A 20204-nucleotide genomic window follows, 5' to 3' on the forward strand; every position below is an offset into this window, starting at 1 on the left:
AAAAGATTGTTTCAAGGCTATGAAACTTGTTCCAGTGGCCTAAATTCACGATTTATTCTACCACTTTTGGTTAGCTTTTATTCATAAATATTAACCAACAGTAATCTGATCCGAAGTAAATGAATGACTATCTTAGTAAAAAATTCATAATGCAGAAAAAGTAAATACTATGTCTATAGCTTAAATACAACCGCTTTTGTTTGAAATTACAATATTAGAGAGATTCAGACAGAAACCCCTACCATAAACAGAAAACTCTACCATCAGACATTCTACAATAAGTAAGGAAGTAACCTTGAATTTTGACCTATATATAAGAGGACATAAATTTGAGCTCTTATTTCATTATTTATTAATCTTGTGACCCTGGACATTTTACTTGACTTTCTGTACCTCCATTTTGGTATCCATAAAATATGAATATAACTTCAGCAGATATACCTGAAGCCATGTTCCAATGAGGAAACAGTAAGTCAAACAAAAGAAGCACACTAACTTTATTTATCAAACTCAAAAGTAATTCTCTTGGAGCAGGGCAACAAAAACGTCACTCTGAAAAAAAGGTATTCAGAGATAGAGACTATCAGGCCTAGAAAACATTTAGAAATCAGTACTGCAGTTCTAAGCAGTAACACAGGGCTGGCTGCAGGGAGCAAGGGAGAACTGGACTGGGCAGGGCCTCCAACCCCTCTTAGATCAGAGCTGCTCCCCTTTTATAATTATTAGTTATTGGGGCTGTTTGCAAAATTTTATTTGAGCAAATTCTTCAAACTGCGGCTAAAAATGGTTGCAACAAAACCCTCTAATCAATTCTCACCTTGCAACACTACCACCACCCAAGAGAACTAAGGCAAAGAAGGATCAAGGAACATGCTCAACTGTGCTCAATGGTTGTTGGCAAAGTCAGAGTTTGAACAATGTTCTCTAAATTCAACTCCAACCAGATCACTCACAGCACACATGTTAACTCCCTGAAGGATACAGGCTATTAGATTTGGAGGGAGAGACTTTTGGGTGCCCTGACTCAACTGCTTCTAAATTCCATTTGGGTATGGGGTGGCTGTTCAATTAACATCTCAGGCTAAACCTTCACGCTGTGTTTCACTGACAGACACTGCCACAGAATTTACAGCCTTCTGCCCAGAAGGCTGATTTTAAAGATTTTGATATCAACTTGACTAACCCACTCTAGATAATCTATTCAATATCAAGAATGCAGTATAAATGTTCAAAAATCTGATGGGGGGTTACAACATTTTCTAAAGACAATTTACAGAATTATTGTATAGGAACATCAAAAAACCTCAAAAGGCACTTGGTGCAATTTGTAATATTTAGGAGACAAGGTTCTGATAATTCTCTTGGCAGGACATGCATCCTTAAATCTGTTCATTCCATGGCTGCTGTAGCATCTCTAGTCAGTTTCATGGTAGTATATTAAAACCTACATTTGTAGAAAATGAAGTGGCTCAAATTGAGTTTCCAAGAGTTTTAGAAGCTAAGGATTTTACGACAAATCAAGCACAATTCTCAATAATTAAACTTATAAACTCTAACTTTAAAATGTAAAAATCTACTTATTTATATAATTAGCGATTTGAACCCAGAAACTCAAAAATATCACTGATTTGAACAAAAGTAGATGGTAATGTTCCTTAATAATCTAAAGCCATAAACTATGCCCAATTGTATTTTAGCTGAAATTCCAATACAGCATTGAGAAACAACTCACTAAATATTATATAAAAAGAATGACCCAAAAGCCACATGCTGATTTATAATCTTACAGCATTAAGCCATCTTGTGTAGTTATGATTTGAGTCCATAAATCTTTAAATAATCTTTTTTTTTTTACTGGACCTTCAGAATTTGATGTATTCTCAATTGGTAAAGTCTAGAGATCAGCAAAGCTGTAACAGGTAGCACAGAGGGCGAAATATATGCTTTGTAAATGACAGCAGACCACTGAAGATTTCTAAAGCTTTTCACTCAACTTCCCTCACAGATACTATTCTTAATTCTTTCCACTCAGATCAAATATGCTCTCTCATCTATCCTAACTGTATAAAGGAAGAATCTTTCACTACTGTTACTTGCTGCTTGTTGCAAACTCAATTAAACAAGTAGGCTGTCAATACTTTTTTTTAAATCAAGGGTAATTGTTACTACATCTTTGACTTGTCTCTGCCATCAAAAGAAAACTGGAAGGAGAGAAGATGGAGAGAAGTCATAATTCCTTTGGATGGGAAGGAAGTCAAATAATTCAGTATTCACAAATATGTTTCCTTATTCTAAGCCAAGAAATGAATATATAAAGAAGGGTGCTAAAAATATGACATTTGTTAAAGAGTACTATTTTTCACTACGGAATGACTAACAAAAAAATTCCACCTACTTACACTCTTCATAAAGCCTCCTACACTGCAGCAAACCTGACTTTCCTGCGTTGAACGTCTAGTTGATGAAACAAAAAAATAAATAAATAAACCTATTTAGAAATCGTCTAAGCATCAAGTCTCTCAATTGACTGAAATTGTAGACGAATGTATTATGAGGCTCGAAGACCTCAGCATTTTTTATTCAATCACTTGTTTAAACACCTATGGTGTTTTGTTTCTCTTTTGTTTTGTTTTGGAGGGGGGCGAATTACCATTTATTGCCCATACAAAATTTTCTTTATGACCTAATTGCCTTGTTCAGGGAAGCTTTTCCTCACCTACCTAGGGCAAATTTAAAACTCTTGGTAGATGAAATGTTATTTAAATTAAGTAGATAAAATTGACACAACAGTGACTGGACTACATTAATTAACTCTTACAAATACTGTTAAATTTATTCAAGTTTTTTGTTTCAGGATTAAATATGTAGCTCATAAATTTTATATCTTACACAATGACAATTAAGAAGATATTCCAGAAGTATATTTCTTATGTTTTGCAAATAGTGGGAAAATTCCATTTTTAACTTCTAGCCAGTCATCCCATTGAAAGGAACAGCCCTGACCAAAAAATTGGGGTTGCATATCACTGAAAACATTGTATATTAAACTTGATGTGTTTTCTGTTTTGATCTCAAAGCAACTTACAATTATCCACACATATATTCATAACATCTCAAAGCATAATTTCTTTTTTAAAGCATAAATTGACTGCCAAAGTAACAGAATATTTCAAAATCTGAGTAAAATGACCAAAGTAACATGCATTTCTTAAGTCACACCATTTATTCTGCCCAATGTCTCTTATAAATAAACATTACACTAAGCAAATTTACAATTGTCAGCTCTAAAACATTAGTTCCAGTTCCAGTGCATAAGATCAGTTGTTTGAAAGAGGGCAATACAGAGCTAAATAAAAACTAAAATTCTTATTTTTGATATCAGCTCCAAAAAAGAACACAGTACTCTCTAATTCAGGAATATCCCAGGGTAGAAGGTACTTTCTTTAATAGCAATATTCATTAACACCCACACTTCCAAAGCAGCAACCCACATTTTGGGTTGTTTGATACTGGATATTTTAAAAAAACAAACACAGGGGCAAAACCCAGAGTAAAGTTTACACATTCATTAGCGAAAGAAACAGACATCAAAGAGAACAGAACAGATCAAAAGTCTCTGGATGATAAGTGTCTTCCTTTTCAAAACTGATCTATTTCAGCAGGAATATGTGTCCAGAATAGAGATGAAGCATGTTTGCCTTCATTAGCAAGTTTTACACACATAACTATATTTACTTCTCCGCCAATATATTTTAATATGCATATTGCATTTAGTTTTATGATAATCACAGCAATGGCTTAACATTTAATTACTGAGGTTCATCATTAGTTTAAAAACTTGCAGAAGACAACACTATTTACTGTAGAGCATATAAAAATCAATATTCACATACCTAGCACAGTAAAAAAAAAACATGTTTGTTAAAATCTCATAAAGCTGGAATAATTTGCCACAAACAAGACCAAAGAATTACCACAAGCTCTTTCTCAAAACCTAAAGTAAGCAGCATCACCTGATAAAGACACTGATCGCCTAAAAGTTAAATAGCATTCTTCTAATATTATGCATATTTTTTAATTTACTGAATTCTTGTGATTTTTTTTCACTTCATGTATTTAAAAGCCTCATGAAAACTAAAGTTTACAGTGTTGTGCCTCAATGTAAGCACAGTGGGATGATAGGAAGAAAACTTGACTTGGAAATAATGCCAAAAATAAGCTCCATGAGCTTTTTTCTCTTCTTCCCCCACTGGGGATGGGGGAGGGGGGGGGGTGTTTCAGAAAGAAGGCACCAGAGAATAACTTTAAAGAACCAGAATTGACTAGAAAACCCAAACAAATGGATTCTGCTGGTAAGAGGAAATCCAGTCAAGTGATTTCACATGCAGTACATCCATCTCTAAAAAGCAGAAATATTCCAAAATGTTAAGTATTTCAAATCATCAGTATTCCAGAAGTGTTGCCAAAACTGGCAAATACAAATGTCTTACCCAAACTGGAGCATCTCAAACATTTTGCAATAAGGTTTGACTAACATTTCCTCTATTGCCAGTTTTGACTCCTGTGTGAGTCCTTCATTTCTTCCCAATTATTGCCAACACACCCCTCACAGTTCTCTACCCTTTTCTGCCCATCCACAAAGTCTAGCCCACTCTGGCTGTGTGTGTAGTGGTTCTCTGAAATTAAACCGGGATCCTCTACTAAAAGTAAACTAGACAAGTTTCCATCACCCATTTGTGGAGTCTTCTGTTGACCTAACAGGTGAGTGGTGCCAGGGTTCATACAAAGATAGGGATAGGTTTGTAGGAAATTGATGGCACATCAACCGAATCATTTTTCCCTTCCATTTCGCAAAAGCTTTCCTTTGTGCATACCCTAGATACAGTTGACAGCGAAGTAAAACGTGAGTACTCCTCCTCACGGGGGAGGGGGAGAACACGTCACAAATGTAGTCCATGAGCTCTCAGTTGTATCTCAAATAAAACCTACCCCTTCTCCCAAGAGACTGGGTGCTTGGAAAAGGCAACAAGAAATGCTTTCAAACACAGAGGCAATTGGTCCTGCCTTAGGATAGGACAGATATAACAGGAGACTTCAGGTCCAGGCTGAGGTCCATTGACTGTGACCTTGGCCAATACACAGAAACTTCCTAATCGCCACCTTGAACTGGAGCATCAAATCTGCCTTCTCCCTACTTCGCTTCCTCCAACAAACCAAAGTCGGAGATGAAGTGTGCACGGTTTTCTAACCATCCTCCCTCCCACCCCACCTGCCTCCATCCACAGGAGGCAAAGCAGGTCCGTCCCACAAGGAGTCACTTGTCTATCCTTTCTCCTCCCAGGTAGTTTGGAGCGCCAGGAGAACTGGGGTTCCACCCAAGTAGAACCGGGGCAGAGGGCGGGCTGCAAAGGATTTTGCCCTTGACAGGGGCTTTCTCCAGCCCGCTCAGCTTGTCTGGTAAACCCATTTCCCTGATATTTCAGGGCAAACCTGTCCTAGTGAAGTTTCCCCAGCGGGTGGGGGTGTCCGAAAGGTCCTCACCCGAAGAAAGGGTCCATCTTGAGACTCTACTTGAGTCTCTGGTAAAATAATAATAATAATAATAATAACAATAACCCTCTGAAGGAAGTTCGAGTGTAGAAGACGCCTAGGGAGAAGGAAGAGAATAAAAAGAGAGGATGCTCCCAGCATCGCCCCCTTTCCCGCTTTTTCGTTTACAGAGAGCGGGACATTTGAATTATTTTTGTGGCTTGTTGATTTTTTTTTTTCTTTTTTTTGTAACGGGAACTGGAAGCCGCGGTGCCCACAGGCAAAAATCTCAAGCCTGGGCGCTCCGACCCGGCCACCCCCGGCGCCGAGTGGGTGCGGGCAGGGGAAGGCGCCGCGCGGCCCCCGCGAGCGCGGCGGGGGCGGCGGGGGTTGCGCGCGGGTCCGCGCGCCGCACGCGGTGGCGAGGGCGGAAGAGGGGTCCCGGAGCCTCCCCAGTCACCGCCTCCCGCGCTCCCCCAGCCCAGAGCGGCTCCCCAGCAGCGTGTGCCCGGGGGAGAAGCCACGTCCGCGGCGCGGGCGCCCCGGGTGAACACCCTCACTCAGCCCCCTTCACACGCGCGGCCGGGCACCCCCGGCAGGCCACGAGTTCGCGCCCCGCGCCAGTGCACCTGTGGTGAAATCGTGTCAGGGGTCGTGAGGGGAGGGGAGGGGAGGGGGGCTCGTGAAGTTCCGGCTGGAAAGGCGCCTCCTCGGCAGAAGCGTTGGTCCCCGGCGGCTCCGAGCGGAAGGAGGCTGCCCGCGGGCGCCGGGCGGGGGAAGAAGCCGGTTCCGAGCCGGAGGGAGGCGGGCAAAGTGACCGCGGAGCTCCCGCAACTTTGCTGGGAAACCCCGGGCGACCGGCGGGCGGGGACGGTGCCGGGGCCGCCTCTTCCCCCCCCCACCCCCACCCCCGGGCCATATTAACCGGCTCTCGGCGCCGGGTATTGTACCCAAAGTGCTGAGGTAACGGATGAGGAGGAGGAGGAGGAGCAGGCAGGGCGGGGAGCCGTGCCCGGGAGTGCAAAGGCGGGCTCCGGAAAGCCGCCCTCCGCGTCCTCGGCCCTGCGCCGGGGCGCGCTGCACCCCCAAATGCCCACCGCCGTCTCCCCCGGGCCACCAACTATTCTAGCGGCGGGAGGAAGAGGCAACGGGAAGGAAAAAAAAAAAAGGGAGAGGAGAGCGAGCGAGGGACCAAAACGCCGAGAAAGGAAAAGAACGACGCCCGGAGAGGATCACGTACCTTGAGCTCCTCAATGTCCAGGTTTGTAGCTCTGTCCATGGAGCGAAACTAAAGGAAGTGGAGAGGAACCGAGCAAGTTGTCCCCGAAACCAGTCTAGTCTTTTAGTTTCCAGCCTAAACTCAGCTTTATCCTCCTCCAAGCCCTGGCAGCTTCTCTCAGTCTCATTCTCCGTGATCACGCCGCCTCCACCGGTTAAAAATAATATAAATAAATAAATAATAATTAGAATTCACTTTGTTTTACTTCCCACAAAGATTTAGTGACAGGTTCTCTTTACCGCGGTGCAACACAAGCTCAGTCGAATCGAGTAGGGGGTTAAAAAAAGAAAGAAAGAAAAAAAACACTCTATTTAAGATGATTTCTTCTTCTGCAATAAGCTTAGAAACCAGCGAATTGCTGCATCCCAAGAAAAAAAGCTGCTTCCCTGGACAGCATCATGCGGCAAATTTCAAGCAAATGTGTTCAAACTGAAGAGAAGAGTGTGTGATAAAAGCCTTTCTCCGTCAGGCTTACTCCGGTAGCTAATTTAGCACACTGTTGAGTCCCAGGCGTTAGCAATGATCAATTTCTCTGGGAAGATAACCAAATCCCCGAAGTCCAGCATAGACTTAAAAAATGTCTTGCAGCCACGAGGTATTCTCTCAGTGGGGAAAAGAAGATAATAAAGTCTGAAGGGAATGTTCTGCTTTGAAGGTTATGCTAAAAGAGTTGAGAGAATAGGAGGTGGGGATCCTACAAAGGCGAGAAGGGGGGAGGGCGGGGAAGAGAGAGAGGGAGAGAAAAATTTTCCTCCAGCTTTGCTGTTTTACTGGCCTTCACCACCAGGTGACTGACTTCACTTCTCTCTTCCCACTGCCAGCACTAAAGGGATTTCTCTCATCTGTCAAAAAGCAACATTTCCTCTCCAGACAGATACTATCCCTGGGTCTTAAAGACGGCTCTCTGCCCAGAATCCACTAGGTGACATGCATTTTAATTCATTTCATAAGGTCTCTCATTTCGTTCGTATGGATCTGGGAGGAACATGCTTATCTGCATCATGTATTCACTTTAGATCTCTGCTGTTTCCGTTTCATTTTTTCTTAACTTAAGAAAGACTTTTAAAGAAAGTGACAAATGGAAATAATAAAGGAAATTTCTTGCAATGATATCTCTTACCATAAAGCAAACGTTTACTGGAAAACTGATCCTTAAACAGACCTTGACAGGTCAGTGGATTTCATTTGGATTTCACTTGTAGGGTGTATGTAGATTTGGGGAAAGTGCTTCATTTTCATTTAAATGTCTTGCATGACTTTTGAAGGAATTTAAGCAGTTTTATATTTTATTATGGAGCATAAACTACTGAGACATAAAGATGTTTTCTGATTCAGAATAAAAAGCTGTGTAACTAATTACTTTTATTTTTAAAAGACATCCATTTATTTGTTTGTTTTAGTATTTAGATGTGCACAGTCTGGTCTCCTGGCCGCCCTCTGTAACTTCATATTTGACCTTCTCACTCATGATGCTTCAGCCACTAGCTCTTCCTGCACTTAAAACCCCTGCTCTTGTCCCTCTACCAGGACAGCACTCTCTTGTCTTTGCATGTTTAACTACTTCGGATGCTTCAGATGACAGCTTAACTGTGACCTCCCCAGAGAAGATTTTTCTCTGGCGAATACCTAAGATATTCTCCTCCCCTTTTGAGAGGCCTCTCTCAAAAGCAGTCATCTCAATGTATCATTATTTAGTGTAAGTAGTGGTTATCTGTTTGCTTGTCTGACTCTTCCTGTAGACTGTAAGCTTTTGAGGGCAACTTCCATACTTTTCTTATTCACCAATATATACTGGGAGCCTAGCACATAAAAAGCACACAAATATGCGTGGAACAGGTAAATGTACCTGAAAAGAAAACTTCCCAGTTATTATTCTAGTGTTTAAAACCCTCCGTGACTGACTCCCCACCTTTCATACACCAGACCCCCATACACCAGTGCCATCCTGCCCCTCTCCTCCATCCTAGCTAAACCTATAAAGCTCAGCTTCAGCTTTAACATTAAGCATGCAGAGTTCTTTACCTTATGTCTGTTCTATTCCATACAATTGTCAAAGATCTTTTTTCTTTTAAACTATGAAAGCTTAACATAAAGTAACCAATAGTCAATAATCAGTGGGGCTGTAGAAGTTGGGCATAAACAAACACTAAATTCTCAAAGTAAATTTGATGTTTTCATTTTATATCATTATTTTATCAGACTATAGGCTGGAAATATGCTAATAAAACTGAAGGTTGAGAGTAGGTGAATTTACTCAAGATTTATACTAAAAAGAACAAAAAATAAAATTTATAACTCTAAAGAGAGCTTCTTTTCTAGAAAGTAGCAATAATTTAGCATGACTAATGAAACATAATTACATATGTTTTCTAAGTCAAGCCTTTCTGTATTAATCTCTTTTTTTTTGCATGGGCAGGTACCAGGAACTGAACCTGGGTCTCCAGCATGGCAGGAGAGAATTCTACCACAGAGCCACCGTTGCCCACCAGGTATATATTTTTATATTAAACAATCAGTGTTGAACTTAATTAAAATAATTTATGCCTCCCTTCAAACTAGATCTTGCTTCTAATCCAATTTTTCATCCAAGAAAAAGAAAAGAGAAATAGGAAAAGTACCTCAGGTGACAAGATAAAGCAAAAGATGAAAAGAAAAAGGTTGGCCCTCTTAAAGACAAAAAGAAACCAGAATGTAGAATTAAAAGTACAAAAAATAAAAATTAGGAACATCACTCCCATTTCTTTCCTTGTAGATTTAATGCAGAAAATATTGGCAAATGTATATTTGTAGGTAAAAATTATATTCAATTATTTAGCTACAAGTGATTTTAAAAGTATCTCAGTCATGAACATACATATGCTTCATATAATATAGAGTAGAGTGGTCTATAAAAAAATAACAGATGATCTTCCTTTGAGAATGTAAAGAGATGGTGGCTAATACTATCTTAGAAGCATCCTCCAAAATGTTATTTATAGCAGTTCAGAGCCAAGAGCACTGATAATATCATTGGAAGTTACAAAAACAAACCCACCCCAAAATATCAAACTTCCTGTTGAGTATAAAAAATAGAAACATAATAAATCTACAAAAAAGTAGCCTGATCAAAATACAAATTAAGGCTAGCAACAATTCATTGCAGTTGTCTTAGATTCCCAGCTGCTATGACAAATAATACCACACAGTTGGTTGGCTTCAGAACAGGAATTTATTGCATCAAAGTTTTAGATATTAGAAGCATTACTTTCTCTAGGGACTTGTGACATGCTGATCGGCTGACAATCCTTGGGTTCCTTGGCTTTCCCATTATGTGGTGTTGTCTTCTCCTTTCTCTTCCAGGTTCCATTGACTTCTAGGTTCTGGCTCCTTGCCATGGCCTTCGGTAATAGGATGTACCCTGATTCAGTTGAGTAATTTTGGACATGTTGTCTTAACCAAAAACAACATCTCCAAAATGTTCTATTACGATGGGTTCATACCCACAGAAATGTGGATTAAGATCAAGAACATGATTTTTTTCTGGGGTACGTAACTTAATCTACCATAGCAATTAATGGTGTAAACAAATAATAATTAAAACAAAAAAAGAAGCATGTCAGCACATATGTCAAAGAAGATCACATTCAATTATACAAGCACAAATAAATGGGAAAGAAATGCTGTCAAACATCTTCTGTCAAAAGCTAATGTTGATCCTCAATGCATCTTCCCATCAAAAATAATTAGCTATTTATTTACCCAGTAACTTTTAAAGGTCAGAAACAGTGAACCTTAAAACTATAACATATACCCAATAAAGTACAATGCCAAAGAAATTTTTATATTGCAACCTTCAACCTCAGACAATCTTTTTATTAAAATAAAGGAAAATTTTTGGTCATTGATATTGTTTGTATAAGTTGGTTCATTTATATTGGATATCAACTCAATCTTTAATCAAGTGAATGTCTATAAACAAGCCTAGTATAGAATTTTTAAACTAACATTTTGGTAGGAGAGTGCATTTTCTGGAAATATTTTTTAATTCAACAGAATCTAAGATTATTATGCTCTTCCCTATACACACAGAAGTGATAAACCAGCAACATTTAAAAACCTTTAGGAACTGTCAATCTTTCAAGGGTTCTACAAACATCACCCTTATAAGAAATAAGGCTATATGAGGAACTGGGCCACAAGAGGAGGACAGAGATGGATAAAATTGTAACTGAGTCTAAAGGAAGAGTCTAAATAGCCAGGAAGAACAGAAAGAAGCATTGGCCTTGGATTGGAGTACTTCTGGAGAAAAAAAAAAATGTTAGGAATTACTCAGTGTGATTAAATTCTGAAACAAGATCTCATCTTCAATTAACTTCCAGTTTGGAAACTTTCCTATCCTGAGAATGACAAAGAATAATACCATGAAATAGAAATATATCATTTTTCTGGTCTGTTCATTGGCGTTTGATTGTTATTTGAAGCTTGTTTTTAGGAAATTAACTAATATGAAATTCTTTCTTTTTTCCCCCACACCTACACGAAATAAAATAAATATATAAAGATTAAAAATGAATGAAATTATATTTAATAAACCAATCTCTCATAATGTATTTTAAGTATTGGCTTAGATATTAAATTGGATTCTGATGAATATGTTATACCTAAATAATAATAATGAACTTCAGATTGAGTTCCTTCTCAATCTTTTATTATTTTTGAGAGTGGGTAGAGGGTGGTGGGGTCCAAAGAACCTTCCAGTATTAAATTTTGCTAGCATCTATTGGCAATCAGTTCCCTATCATCATTAATGTGGATTACTGTCATGGATACTGAGTAACTTGAACAACTTTCTATAAGAAGAGAATTTTGTTTTTTTAGTCATTGTTAAAGACTCTTATTTTATATGAAGCTTTTCTAAGCACTCCAAAATCATAGAATAAAAATTCAACAAAAGGCTCAATACTGTGTCATTTAAAACTGTCATTTACTTGCCAAAAAATTAAAAGACAGTGGAAGGCAAAGTGGTGGCTTATGGAACTGTGTTTTAGTTGAAATCATTTATCGTCCATGACATACTCTGTTTACATCCAGTGGTCACACAGTGCTTAATCAGCCATGGCAACATTGCTTCCATGCAAGATGGTACCACCTGAGTTTATTTCATACTCTACCCATTTGTGGTTATTGAAAGGAAGACTAATGCCATATACCGGCATGACAAGCAGTTTCCTAAAAAGCCCAGGAATATATCTATCTTTATCCTAATTAAAACTAAGATTTCTTGTGTATTGATAATAACTTTTAGGTAGGAAGATGTTCCTTCCCAATGTAGGATCTTATAGTTTCTTTCCTAATTATTATTATTGAACTTTTCCTGCTCTGAATGCCATCAGCTCTATTGTCCTATGCTTTAAGATTTGCTTGTTTTCTGACACTCCTCAGAATGTATCTGTAATAAAAAAGATTGTAGACCCTCTGACTTTTCAAAGGGAATGTATCATGGAAAGTATATTCAGAGGGATGAAATTTCTTAAAAATATAATTGAATATGTGAATTTCTTTGATTTAGACAAGTTATCTGTGATTAAGTATTTTCATTTTAATTTGTAAAGCACATATGGATAAAGTACATGTTTATAAAATTCTGAACATTAGTAACAGAAACATCTTTATAGATATTTCTTTTAATAATCCATTTTAGAAGGAACCTCAGTATATAATAAACTGTAGATCATGTTATAAAATCACCTTCATAATTCTTTGTTTTTATACTGTTCTTTCTCACCTGGAAATATTGTAAACCTAATTTTCTGCCTATTTTTTTCTCATCAGAAAGCCAAATAGGAATTTTCTTTATTTTCATTAAAAACTAATTTCACGAAAATTCATTTTTCAAATATATTTTGTAAATATTTGTGTTCTGATTACTTATGAGACTGGGGAATTAAAATTTTCTTTATTTCTGCCTCTGTTAAACAGAGGACCTGAATCACAAATAGCAGCCACCTAATCCATTTTTATATGCAGGTCACCTTATCTGCTATGTATAATATAAAATCTTGACTAAAAAATAAAATGTCCATGTTTCTAGGATATAAAAGAATCACTTGATTTTTCTTTTTTGAAGAAAAAAAGAAAATGGCTTATTAACGTTATTCAACTTATTTAGACTTCTTTATTTTTAAGTTATAAGGTAAATTTTGACTTAAAATAGTGATATGCAGAATGTTAGCCCCTACGTGGGACATGACTTCCAGGAATGAGCCTGGCGTGGCATCGTGTGCTCCACAATGCCTCCTTGACCAAAAGGGAGAAGAGAAATGAAAGTTTTAGCAGCTAAGACATTTCAAATAGAGTCGAGAGGCTATTCTGGAGGTTCCTCTTATACAAGCTTCAGCTAGATATTGCTAATCGCCATGTTATGCCAAGCCCCAACCAATGGTATTCCTAAAAATCCTAAAGTATACCCAGGGATCTATCTGAGGCTCTATAAATGCTTCCTTCATAAAGTATATTTTTCAGAAACTTAAAACTTTCAGATTGTTCCTATGCCAGATAAACCCTGAAACCCAGAGATACCAGTCTCTCCAAGAACATCAACTAGTTGCATCCCCCTACCCCATAATGTTGATACCCCTTGTCAACATGAAGAAGTTAGAATGGTCATTGCCCAAATATCCCTGAAGATTGGGAGAGGGGTCAAATGAGAGGGAGGAGTTGTAATAGAGATAGGATTTAACAAATGATTGTGAGTACTGAATTATTATATTGATATTTCTTGTTAGTCTCCAGTATACTAGAACAGCTAGAAGGAAATACCTGAAAATGTGGAACTGTAACCCATCCCATACTTTAAAATTTGTTCGATAACAATTTGTTAAAATGTACTTTGAAATTTATCACTTTTCTGCATGTATGTTATATTTCATGATAAAAATGTTTTTAAAGTGAATGTTGGGCAGGCAATGGTGGCACAGTGGCAGAGTTCTCGCCTGCCGTGCCAGAGACCCAGGTTCAATTCCCAGTGCCTGCCAATGTGGAGAAAAAAAAAAATAGAATGTTAAGACCACTAATTGAACTGAATCCTATAACTATATAATTTAAGTTGACCAATAATAATTATTAAATGTCAATATACTTGAAACCATATAGATTTAAGAAGCAGTGAGGCCCTGAGTGTGTAGATTTTACAATACAATCAATACCAGATAATGCAAATGAAATGCAAAAATATATTCTACATAAACATAAAAGATATCTGGTGCTATAATCCAATTCTGTTTATGGTCAGAGCTTCACAAAAACTCCTGTTTGCATCAACCTCTGTCTTAGGATTTTAGGTATAAGAAAATGTGTTTATATATTTTTTACTTCCTCAAAACTTTTAATGTATGAAGCGATGGAAAGATAACTAAACAGGAAATCGGGAGAAATGGATTATAGCCTTACTCCTCTACTTGTTAATTTGGGATTTTATGACTAGTTGCTATGGTTAATTTCATACGTCAATTGGGGTAAGTTTTGGTGTCCATAATTTGGTCAAGCAAGCACTGGCCTAATTGTTACTGCAGAGGTACTTCATAGATGGTGTCATGGTCAGGTTCATGGGTCAACTTGGCCAGGTTGTGGCACCTGTTTGTCTGGTTGGGCAAGTGCTGGCCTGTTTGTTGCAATGAGGACATTTCATAGAATTAAATTATGATCATGTCGCTGCATCCGCAGCTGATTCCATTTGTAATCAGCCAAAGGGGAGTGTCTTCTGCAATGAGTGATGCTTAATCTAATCATGGGAAGCCTTTTAAGGAGGATTCAGAAGAGACAGGTCTGCCTGCTTCGGCTGGTGAGCCTCTTCTGTGGAGTTCATCTAGATCCTCCATCGGAATCGTTGGCTTCACAGCCTGCCCTACAGATTTTGGACTCTTCGTTCTTGCTGTCACGTGAGACACTTTTATAAATTTTACATTTGCGAATGTTCCCTCGATTCTGTTTCTCCAGAGAACCCTAACTAATACAGATGGGTTTGCAGTTGATTACATCTAAAGGTTGTTGCATCCACAATCCACAAAGGAGATGCCTCTCAGCCATGAACGAGTCTCTCATCCACTCTGTAGGAGGTCTTAACAGCTACAACTGAGGATTTAAAAAGTCAGAAGGAAGAATTTCTGCCTCTTCTTCAGCCAGCCAACTTCTCCTGGAGAATTCAACTTCACCTTAATCAGAGTTTGCAGTTTGCAGCCTGCCCTTTGGAATTTGGATTTACCAGCCCCTACTGGGGGTCTTATGAGCCAATTCCTGCAATAAATATCAGAAAGACAGATAATATATACATATATATATATGTATACATATACATATACATATACATATACATATACATATACATATACATATACATATACATATACAAGAAATAGATATCCGGTCAGGTCTGTTTCCCAGGAGAACCCTAATGAACTAGGCTTTTAACTTCTTCAGGCCTCAAGACTCTATAAAATAATGGGATTCTATTACAGGAGCTGTAACTAATTCACATCATACTGTTTTTAAGAGATTGAGTAAGGAAAATAACACATATAATGAGCATAAGCATAAAACCTGGCAAGCTATAGGTACTCAATAGATGTTAGTACATTTTACTTTGAAGTCTCTTCCAGTTTGAAACGTTCTGTGAGATACTTTCATTTTCTTCCAGGTGTTCACTAAGTGAAATAGTGAATAACTATTAAGAGTCACCACCTTTAGTGACAGGATTACTAGTGACTTTTATTTTCTAGATTTCCTACAACTTGCATATATTAAATAAGGGATGAAAAAATAATTGATTGAACACGAAAAACCATAAAGAAAAGATGCAAACCTGAAGAAGATATTTGTAGGACATAGAGCTAACAAATAATAACAATATATAGTGTCATAGACAGAAAAATGGAGAGATAGGTTACACAGATTACATAGAGAAACTAGATAGATAAGAAAAAGGCAAACAAAAGGAAAATAAATGGTTAAAAGATTTAAACAGGCATTTCATAGAAGAAGCTAACCAAAGAGTCACTAAAAGTATAATTATTCTCCTTAGTCCTCAGGAAAATTCAAATTAAATCCAGAATAGATATGAGTTGATTGCCAAAAATATTTAAATCTGACAACAGCAAGTGTTGGGAATAATATGGAACAACTGGAACTTTTAAATATACTCATGAGACCATAAATTGGTATAACCATATTGGAAAAATTTGCATTTTCTAATCAATTTGAACATATGCAAACCCTATAAGCCGGCAAAATCACTTATATTCCTGGATCAGCCAATGTAAATAATCCAAGTTATAGTAAACAACACCCAAATTTCAGTGGCTTAATACAACAAAGGTTTTTTTATCTTGCTCTCACATTGCATACTGATATGTGTCAATGTAGAGAGTTTTGCTCTACACAGTTACTCAATCTAGTGACTCTGCTGAATTCTTTCCATCCTCCCCTCAATTGCCTTCAACCAATCAGGATATGAGGGAAGAGAATCAGTAAGTAATAGTAGGTTTTGTGGGATTCCTCTGGAAGATGTATATATCCTATCCTTCAATATTCTGTTACCTAAACTCTGTCACATGATCTGACCTAACTATAGGGCCTGGGTTATGTGATACTGTTTTGTGGAAAGAAGGGAGAAAAGAACATGGATACTGATGAGAGCTAGCAATCTCTGTCACAGTTACTCCTCTTGGTCATGAACTATCTCTGTGTTCCATTCTTACCACACATAGAATACATCAACTTCTACTCAAGGAAGATTGACCCATCCAAAGACATCTTCAAGATGGATATGGTCAATCTTCTCTAGATGTGATTTCTCAAAATCAGCCACCTGTGAATTTAAAAGGCAAGCACATTTCCCCTAAACCTCCATGTACAAACATGCAACAAGGACAAGACAACCACAAAAAATACTTCTGGGCAGGCCATGGTGGCTCAGCAGGCAGAGTTCTCGCCTGCCATGCCAGAGACCCAGGTTCGAATCCTGGTGCCTGCTCATGCCAAAAAAAAAAAAATCCCTTCTGTTTATAAAGGAGAAGAAAAGGAGAAACCCAACATCCATTGGCCAATAGTAGTTATTGAATCAAGGACAGACATTAGATAGACCCCTTACCCTGGTCTAGGGAGAGGTCCTTATTAACCAGACCCTCATATTACTGGGAGGAATTCCCTGGTCCAGTGCTGTCCTATCCCTACACTCTAGAAGATTATTCTGTGTTCATCATCCTCTGGCCACATATGAAATGGGCATTGGGGGCCAGGGTCTGGGGAGTTTTGCCCTCCTTGGAGGCTACAACAATTGTGCAAGCCACTTCCTGCTGGCCTTTGGAAACCCACAAGTCTTTTACAGTTGAAACATCAGTATCAAAACTAGTTTCTTTGGCAATGAAATTCCCTCAAAACATTTGTAGGCTTATGATGTATTTGCTTCTATTCAATTTCAGGTGTCAATGACTACACCGAAATTATTTTCCTAGATAATATTCTCAGGTATACTTTACTTCCTTTCAATCCCACCTCTGTAATATTAATTGTTAACTACATGATGATACAGGGATAAGAGATGTGGGTGGAAAACTACCTTTAAACTGATGTTTTGCCACAAGCTTGAGGGCTTTATTAAACTGAAAGATTAAACTAGACATTTGTCATATGAAGCTTTTACCTCTTAATTTATGGAATCTAAAAGCAGTTGAACTTTCTACCCCTTGGTACCCAAACTTCTGGAGTGTCACCATTCCCTTTCCTGTTTGCTCATATCTCTTTCTTGTAATAACTTGCCAAAGGCAACTATTTGCAGCCAACACACAGTACAAACATTCTGTTTTCCTACTTTTTCTTCTTGAACTGAAAGCACAGTAGATGAATGATCTGCTTCCAAGTTATCACTAACAACAGTCTTACCAGATTTTTTTCCCATGACATAACATGGCTCTCCAGCCCTTTAGCTCCCTTGCCATGTTTTACCTGACTGCTAAGCTAATGCCAGAGATTTCAATATGGTAGCACATTGGTACTGACAGTTCTCATTTCTGTATTAGTTAGGTTAATTTGTTTGGGTAATGTTAGCTGTATCATATAACTCCCAAATCTCTGTACCTTAACATAAAACAAAGGTTGGTTTACTTGATGTTTGTTTCCCTCATTTATGTGTTCATGTCACAGTCTGATGTGAGTTGCTATGGGGGTAGGAAGAAAGCATATACATGCTCTATAGTCATTTAGGACAAACATTTCTTATATCTAGTCTATAAGAATCCATATTCTTCCATCCTTTAGCAACTTGGATTCCTCCACTATATCCTCTACATCCGGTTAGGAGATAAGAAAAAAGGACGAGCATGGACAAATTCAAAGGCAATTTCTGGGAATAAGCCAACAATTGGTATGCATCACTTTTGTCCCTGAAGAAAGTCACATGACCTCATCTAAATGCAAATAAACCTGGGAAATGCAGGATTGGGTATGGCTAGAAAGGAAAATAACATACATATGGGTGAGCACTTGCATTCTGTAGCACAACACCCCAGAGGAACTTTTGCACATTTGTTTATTGAAGAAAAAAACCCAAATGCACATTAACAGTATGTGCCAATTTGAAACTATTATGTACCCCAGTTTTAATCCTGACCCAATCTTGTTGGTCCAGACATATTGTTTAGGATAGGAAACTTTGATTGGATTGTTTCCATGAAGATGTGGCCACACCCAATTGTGGATATAGCCTTTTGATTAGCTGGAGATGTGACGCCACCTATTTAAGGTGAGTCTTGATTAGTTTTACTAATCAGTTACTAGAGTCTTTTAAAGGGGAAAACACTTTGGAGAAACCTCAGATAGATATTTGGAGATGCTTGGAGTGCTGACAGAGAAAGCAGATGCCTAAACATGAGCTGAGCCCAACAGAAGTTGCCGTGTGCCTTCCCATGAGATGCTAAGCAAATCAGAACCTGGAGATGGCCAAAGGAAGCCAACAGATGGAATCCCACCCCACAGAAGCCAAGTGAAGAATGCCTACAGGAAACAGAGGCTGAAAGCAAGAGAGCCCAGGAGCGAGGGACTAGTAGATGACAGTCACGTGCCTTCCCAGCTGACTGAGGAGTTCCAGATGGCATCAGCCATACTTGAATGAAGGTAAAACTTGTCAGTGCCTTAATTTGGACATTTTCAAAGCCTTAGAGCTGTAAACTTCTAACGTAAATAAATTCCCTTTATAAAAGCCACACTCTTTTTGGTATATTGTATTCTGACAGCTTTAGCAAACCAAAATACAGTAGACTAGACACACATTCTTGCACACATACATACATACATACAGAGCATACGATTCCGTATACTTAAGTTTAAAAATATGTAAAACTAAGTAAAATATTAATATAGTTAATATTTAACTATACAAATGTAAAAATTCAAAGATTTGGGAGATTCTATTTCTGGCACATTTATTCACTCCTGTGCTTATCACACTACATCATTCCATCCATCCATCAGTGTATTCATTTACAAATACTCTTTGGGCACCTCCTATATCTCGGGCCCTGTGTTCTTTATTGCACATGACCTAGTAAAAAGTCCTGCAACCATTAAGAAGAGCCAGCCCTTTGCCAAAATAAAAGCCTCTAATGAGAACATGTCCTCATAGTTAAATAACCCATTCGTTTAGAAATAGAATGATCATGACATGCAAAACAAATTGTTCCAGGCATTCATTTCCAGACAACTGTGTGTTCCAACAAATATTGGAGGAGTGTTCATAGTAAAGCACAAACAGAAAAATTACACCTTTGACTTTTACACATACCATCTTATGAAATTACAGTATTTTAAAACTGGGGGATACAATAGAGATAATATACAGACACCCCCATTTATAGAAAAAGAAACAGATGTACACAAATAAAGTTGGCTAATACAGTGCCAGAGCCAAGACTGTCCAGTGATAGAATAAAAGATATGGGGAGCTATCTCAAAAGATACCAAAGCATTTATAATAGCCACAAAAGCAAGAAAAAGAAATTATAGAATTAATAAGTTTGCTAAATACAATTATTTTATATAATCATGTATAGATCTTTTCAACAAACAGGAAATATACTTATATCCTCTATAGCTAAAGCAATACTCTTTTCATCTTCCTTTTTCCCTATTTGAAAATATAACTTTTGTTCAGAACATTCCTTATTTACTTTTCTTTTTGCATGGGCAGGCACTAGGAATAGAACCTGGGTCTCTGGCATGGCAAGCGAGAATTCTGCTGCTGAGCCACCTCGCACTGCCCCTTACTTACATTTTTTTTTGGCGGGGTGGGGGGGCGGTGCACATCCGGGAATCGAACCCCAGTCTCCTGCATGAATGGAGGGCATTCTAACCACTGAACTACCTTGTT

At 38.2% G+C, this 20204-nt stretch overlaps 1 long non-coding RNA gene across 5 annotated transcripts in view; it reads left to right on the forward strand.

Annotated features, from left to right (window-relative positions):
* The first annotated feature begins 6009 nt into the window (after positions 1 to 6009).
* The window catches only part of LOC143669668 (uncharacterized), a 206502-nt gene continuing 192307 nt past the window's right edge, over positions 6010 to 20204 (forward strand). For 4 of the 5 annotated variants that reach the window (XR_013168961.1, XR_013168962.1, XR_013168960.1 and 1 more), the window contains exons 1-2: positions 6010 to 6790; positions 9225 to 9297. This is a non-coding gene — a long non-coding RNA (uncharacterized LOC143669668). Of the gene's footprint in view, positions 6791 to 7866; positions 7979 to 9224; positions 9298 to 20204 lie in introns of all 5 variants that reach the window. The other variant, XR_013168963.1, reaches the window with a different exon arrangement.

Source organism: Tamandua tetradactyla, chromosome 26, assembly GCF_023851605.1.
Source record: "Tamandua tetradactyla isolate mTamTet1 chromosome 26, mTamTet1.pri, whole genome shotgun sequence".
In the NCBI taxonomy this organism is placed as follows: domain Eukaryota; kingdom Metazoa; phylum Chordata; class Mammalia; order Pilosa; family Myrmecophagidae; genus Tamandua; species Tamandua tetradactyla.